We start from the raw sequence: 6,069 nt of genomic DNA on the forward strand, positions 1-6,069 counted from the left end.
TCCTTCCCCTCCCAGCGAGCCTGTGTGGCTTGCCGGGCGGTGGACAGAATTACTCGCCTGCTGCACTTGGAGCAGAGCGCTTCTCTTCATTGAACCAAGGACCGTGAGGGGGGCATGGGAGGTAAGATCTTCAGGTTTTCTAAATGTTGGTAGGATGATGGGAGGAACTAGGAACTAGGATACGGATATGTAAAGCCATGTATCTGGCGACTTTAGGTTGTAAACTGATAACCGAAGGCTTGGTGCCGAGGTATTATTGAGAAATGAACTTGAAGTGTTATAGCCCTTAATTTCTATGTTTCTTGTATCATAAGCTATCGCTGGCCATTAGAGCCTACGTTATCGATATTAGTTTGTAATCAAGGTAGGAGCCAAGGAAAGAGCTCACGCAAATGATATGAAGGTTCCAGAATGTTCTGGGTGTTTAGTTCGAGAAGTGATGTTTTACGTTTGCTATAGTACCCGAAAGGGATGTTAACTTGATCTTCACCTTAGACAAGGTAGCTGGTGAACTGTGTATACATAGCAGCCTAGTAGTGACATGTTTGAAGTTTATCTGGTACCAAGTCGAATAGTTTGTGTTCACGTTTGCCCTCTTGTAGGAGCAGAGGATTATCTTTCAGTTTTACCTAGGATGAATGATGGAAATGGGTCAAAACCCTCCTTTAAACCATGTTAGAACTCAAACGCCTCCGAATATGTTTGTTCTTAATTATGTGTAAAATAAATGTTCTAGTCAAGCAGTTCAAAACTTGTCTTGACATTTTACCTCTGGGTTGGTCCTTACGTTTATTAATCCAGATCCGTGGCCCGCTCTCCTTTGGGTCGTCCTGCCGGTAGAGTCACGGCACAGTGCTGGTAGCAGAGCGTGGTTTCGATTCACGGACCGCTGTGGAAGCGTGCTGGGCCCATAACCCAGAGGTCCGTGGATCGAAACCACGCTCTGCTACCAGCACTGTGCCGTGACTCTACCGGCAGGACGACCCAAAGGAGAGCGGGCCAGGGATCTGGATTAATAAACGTAAGGACCAACCCAGAGGTAAAATGTCAAGACAAGTTTTGAACAGCTTGACTAGAACATTTATTTTACACATAATTAAGAACAAACATATTCGGAAGCGCTTGAGTTCTAACATAGTTTAAAGGAGGGTTTTGACCCGTTTCCATCATTCATCCTAGGTAAAACTGAAAGCTAATCCTCTGCTCCTACAAGAGGGCTAACGTGAACACAAACTATTCGACTTGCTACCAGATAAACTTCAAACTTCAAACATATCACTACTAGGCTGCTATGTATACACAGTTCACCAGCTACCTTGTCTAAGGTGAAGATCAAGTTAACATCCCTTTCAGGTACTATAGCAAATGTAAAACATCGCTTCTCGAACTAAACACCCAGAACATTCTGGAACCTTCATATCATTTGCGTGAGCTCTTTCCTTGGCTCCTACCTTGATCACAAACTAGTATCGATAACATAGGCTCTAATGGCCAGCGATAGCTTATGATACAAGAAACATAGAAATTAAGGGCTATAACACTTCAAGTTCATTTCTCAATAAAACCTCGGCACCAAGCCTTCGGTTATCATTTTACAACCTAAAGTCGCCAGATACATGGCTTTACATATCCGTATCCTAGTTCCTCCCATCATCCTACCAACATTTAGAAAACCTGAAGATCTTACCTCCCATGCCCCCCTCACGGTCCTTGGTTCAATGAAGAGAAGCGCTCTGCTCCAAGTGCAGCAGGCGAGTAATTCTGTCCACCGCCCGGCAAGCCGCACAGGCTCGCTGGGAGGGGAAGGACTCAAGACCAACGTCAGCACGCCCCCTCTCTCGGAGAAGCTGGGAGGGGGTAAGCGCACGCGAGGGGGCATGGCAGAAGATCGACATACGAAGAGAAAGGCGAGAACGGAGGGAAACCCCAGGACGGAACAAATTCCTTGCCCATGGAGCCATAAGTGAGGAACAGGGAGAGAACACATTTATTACAACATATCAATGGCCAAGATAGACAGAAACACGCACAATTAATTACAATAAATTTCAATGAGCTCACTAGGAGCACCGCACATATATCAAGTTCTTTAAGGCGGGGGAGATAAAACTCACAGTTCACCCACTATAGGTAAGAGCTATTGCAGTCTTGACAAGAAAACCTATATACGCCAGATTTTGGAAAAGGACTACTTTTGTTTATTGATGTAGAGTTATGCAGGATCTCTGTACTTCTATTGCTAGTACGAAAGGCTATTTTAACATTATATATTTCCTTATTAAAGGTGAATGTTGAGAACGTGGTAGTGCTAGTTTTGTCTTTTATTAAGGTGGTTTTTGGACGATATTTGAATTTATTGATTATTTTTTCAATAAAGACTTCATTGAATCTATTAAATTTTGCTATAGAACGAATGGTGTTCAGTTCCTTATTTTAAGTTTTTTGTGGTCATCGGAATCTTGAATGCTCGATCTACCAAGCTATTATATGTAGCCGCTTTTTGTGTCTGCGGGTGTAATGAGTCTTTTTCTTATAGCAGTGGCTGTTTGAGTGGGCTTTCTATAAATACTATATGTAAATGAAGTGGGATGTCTATTGATTGTTAGGTCCAGGAAATTAATAGAATTATTTATCTCTGATTGTAAGGTAAATTTAATGTCATGATCAATACTATAGAGCGTTCATCCAGAATTACAAATGCGTCATCCATTTACCTAGCTCAGAACTGAATATTAGCAAATTTAATGTTATTGTCGATGGCGGTATGCTCTAGGAAATCAAGGTAGATCTCTGCCAAAATCCCCGAGTACTGTGACCCCATTGCCAAACCGTCTTGTTTGTAAATAACTTTATCAAATGTAAAATAATTATTGTTAATTAGTAATCTTAAAATAGTTGTGAAGTCCTGAACTTCAAGTTTACTTAGTTGACTGTTAGCGTTGAAACTAGTTCCAAGTAAACATGTTGTAACTTTGCAACACCCCAAAAAAGGTCAAGTAAATGACGCTAGGCAAGAGTAGTGTCATTATGGAGTGCGCACAAAGGACGAATAAAAAAGGAAATAAATCAGAATATAACACATCAAATACACAAGGAAGCAAGGAAGAGTGCTGGAACCTACCCATTAAAAAAAGAAGAGGAGGGGACCCAAGAAACTACGAAGCAATTCACCTCAAAAACGACACCAGGATTTTCAAAAAATTACAATAAATATATTAATAAATAATCTTTACACTACAATTCAAATTTGAAAAACTAAATAAACTCTGAGAAATAATGAAACTTGCATATAACACAACATTAAGGAGTATAATGAATTTTCATTAAATAAATGACTTAGATGTAAATAAATTCATATCTATAATAACTAAGGGCTGGTTTACACGGATAGAGTAGCAAGGCGAGTAGAGTAGCCACGTTACTCTACTCTACCACTGTCTGGTAGAGTTGACACTTGTATCGTTCATACGGGAGTAGAGTCATACAGTAGAGTAGAGTAGTAGCACCATGTCAAGACGCACGCACATCGTAACAAAGAGTTTAAAGACATTTGCAAACATATTAATGCAAGAGGTTAGTGAAGCATTAGAAGAAGCAAAGAAGGGAATGGGTAAGAGGCTGGCTTAGGAGAGATACTCTCGGGGCATCAACATTAATTCTGAGAGAACTTGCGACAGAGTATAAAGAAGAATACAGAAAGTGTATGAGATCAAAGCCTGATAACTTCCAGACACTATTAGATGCTATAACACCGCAAATTCAAAGACACAACACAGTGATGAGAAATGCAATAACACCGAGATTTAAGCTTGGGATGACTGAAGTTCTTGGTCAATGATAATAGCCATCAGTACTCTGTAAATCACGCTGGCGTAGGCCTACTATGTAGTAGCTTCTTTGCCATAAATACCCCAATTACTGATCTATTTATATAATTCCTTTGTTCGTTGCTTGTACGGCCCAGGTGTAGAGATTAAGTTTCAAGACCTGACATTGTACTGTAAACAATAATTATTTTGGATATTCTAAACAAAATATGAAAATTGTTCTATTTGTTGTGGACATTACTGTTATTGCTTAAAATTAATGGCATTGTCAAGTGATACGAGGTAGAAGATCCCTATGTATGTTATTAATATGATTAAAGTACACAGTCCTGCATCATTGTCTAACTTAAACACGTCGAGACACATGATGAACACGCTGTGTAACACTGAAACTTGAGAAACCTTCATCTACAGGGACAATCCAGCTGACACTTGTTTATATTTGTTGTTGCATCTTCGAAACTATTATTGGTTTAGGTATTTTTAAAATCCTGCTAACGCTGTTGGTAAAAGTGAGAAGGCAGTTCATAACATTATTAGACAGTTTGAAAAAGTGGATATGCAGATAAACATTGACCTCGTGCAGGAAAGACAGAACTTGATAATTTTGATAAAAGTGTTGTGAAGTATAAAAAGAAATTTCTATTTTATGGGAATTCCTGAGTACTGTTAAAGCACAATTTTGAGACAAATAAAGAACATGGCCTTTATATTTATAACGTGTAAATATGTTTGACACAATATATTAATTGAGCGTAATGATATTGTTGCTGTACATGCTATATATCTACGTGCACTGAGGCAGAACAGAAATGGGGCACAGAAACCTTTTGTAATATATGCTGATGAGACATGGGTTCATACACATTACACAGTATAGAAATGCTGGGAACACAAAGAAGTTTGTTGAGTCATGGTTGACGAAAGTGTAGGACAGAAAGCTGTTGGTGCACATGCAGAGAGTGAAACAGGATTAATTCAAGGGCAGAACTTATTTATGATTCCAAGCAGTGGTGTATCCAGGATTCGCCACCAAGGCATGCAACTATTATCACCATGCAGTAGCACAATGTATTAAGTAAATTCCAATTCTACTCACCCCATTTACATGTAGGTGAACTCTACACTGTGATTCTCTTTGCAGAATTCCTTGGTGACGTCACTGCAGAAGTTCTCACGTGACTTCATCTTAACAAGAAGATCCTTTTCTATAGACATCACTCGTAATGCAGAGAGATTACTCTGGCTTATAAAGCAGTGGAGGCCATTGGTCAATAGAAATTTCTGGATTTGAGCCAGTTTTATCTTTGAACTGTTTAGAAGTAAACATTGCCCTCAATTCGGATTTGAGTCGTACTATATCATAATATTTTCCACAGACTTCAATCAGTTTACTGAATTGCTCTTCAGGGAAATTGCCAGAAAAAATTAGAAATTACTTACAGTCAAGCACTTCATTGAAGGACGAACCTCCTAATGAACAGGAGCAATATTTTAACTGTGCTAGAACAATATCATGTATTTCCAGGGAAACCTTCCTATACTCGTCTTTCACCGAAAATGAAGTTTCTTCCTTTCTTCTGTTCCTTGATGGATCAAATTTCTCTTCTGTTCTGTCCCAGACATTAGTAAGTCCACTGTTTCACATTATTGATACTTCAGTATCTAAAGAATTCACTTCTCTGGTGCAAAATGCAATGTCTAGGGTCTTAGATTGAAGGATGTTAGACCTGTATGTAACATCAGTCAACGGAAACATTTCATTTAAAATATTCAGAAGAAAATTGAACTGAAATTCTGTTAACTTCGCAAGAAACCCACTTGCCTCATTGATTGTAATGTTATTGCTGTTCCCAGGTTTCTGCAAATGACTTTCGTAAAGCTTTTGGAGAGGAACACTATTTCGCGATGGTCTGTGCTAATCGGCTGGAATAGTTCCACTCTGTTGGAGCTAGCTTAAGAAACCTTTTCTTGAGGACACTGTCCAGCAGGTTAGTTCTCTTAGAACAACTGCTAAAAAATGCTGCAAAGCCATTCATCGTTGCGAAGAATATACAAAATTCTTTTGTGCATGACACGGTTTGAAAGAGAACTAAATTAAGCTTGTGCGCGTAGCAGTGGGTGAATACAGCCTCAGGAACCACTTATTTTAATTTAGCTTGCACACCATTCAGCTGACCTGCAAACACTACCACTCCATTGAATGTCTGTGCAACTAATTTATCGCGGCAATCAAATTGAT

Source organism: Anabrus simplex, chromosome 11 (assembly GCF_040414725.1).
Source record: "Anabrus simplex isolate iqAnaSimp1 chromosome 11, ASM4041472v1, whole genome shotgun sequence".
Classification (NCBI taxonomy): domain Eukaryota; kingdom Metazoa; phylum Arthropoda; class Insecta; order Orthoptera; family Tettigoniidae; genus Anabrus; species Anabrus simplex.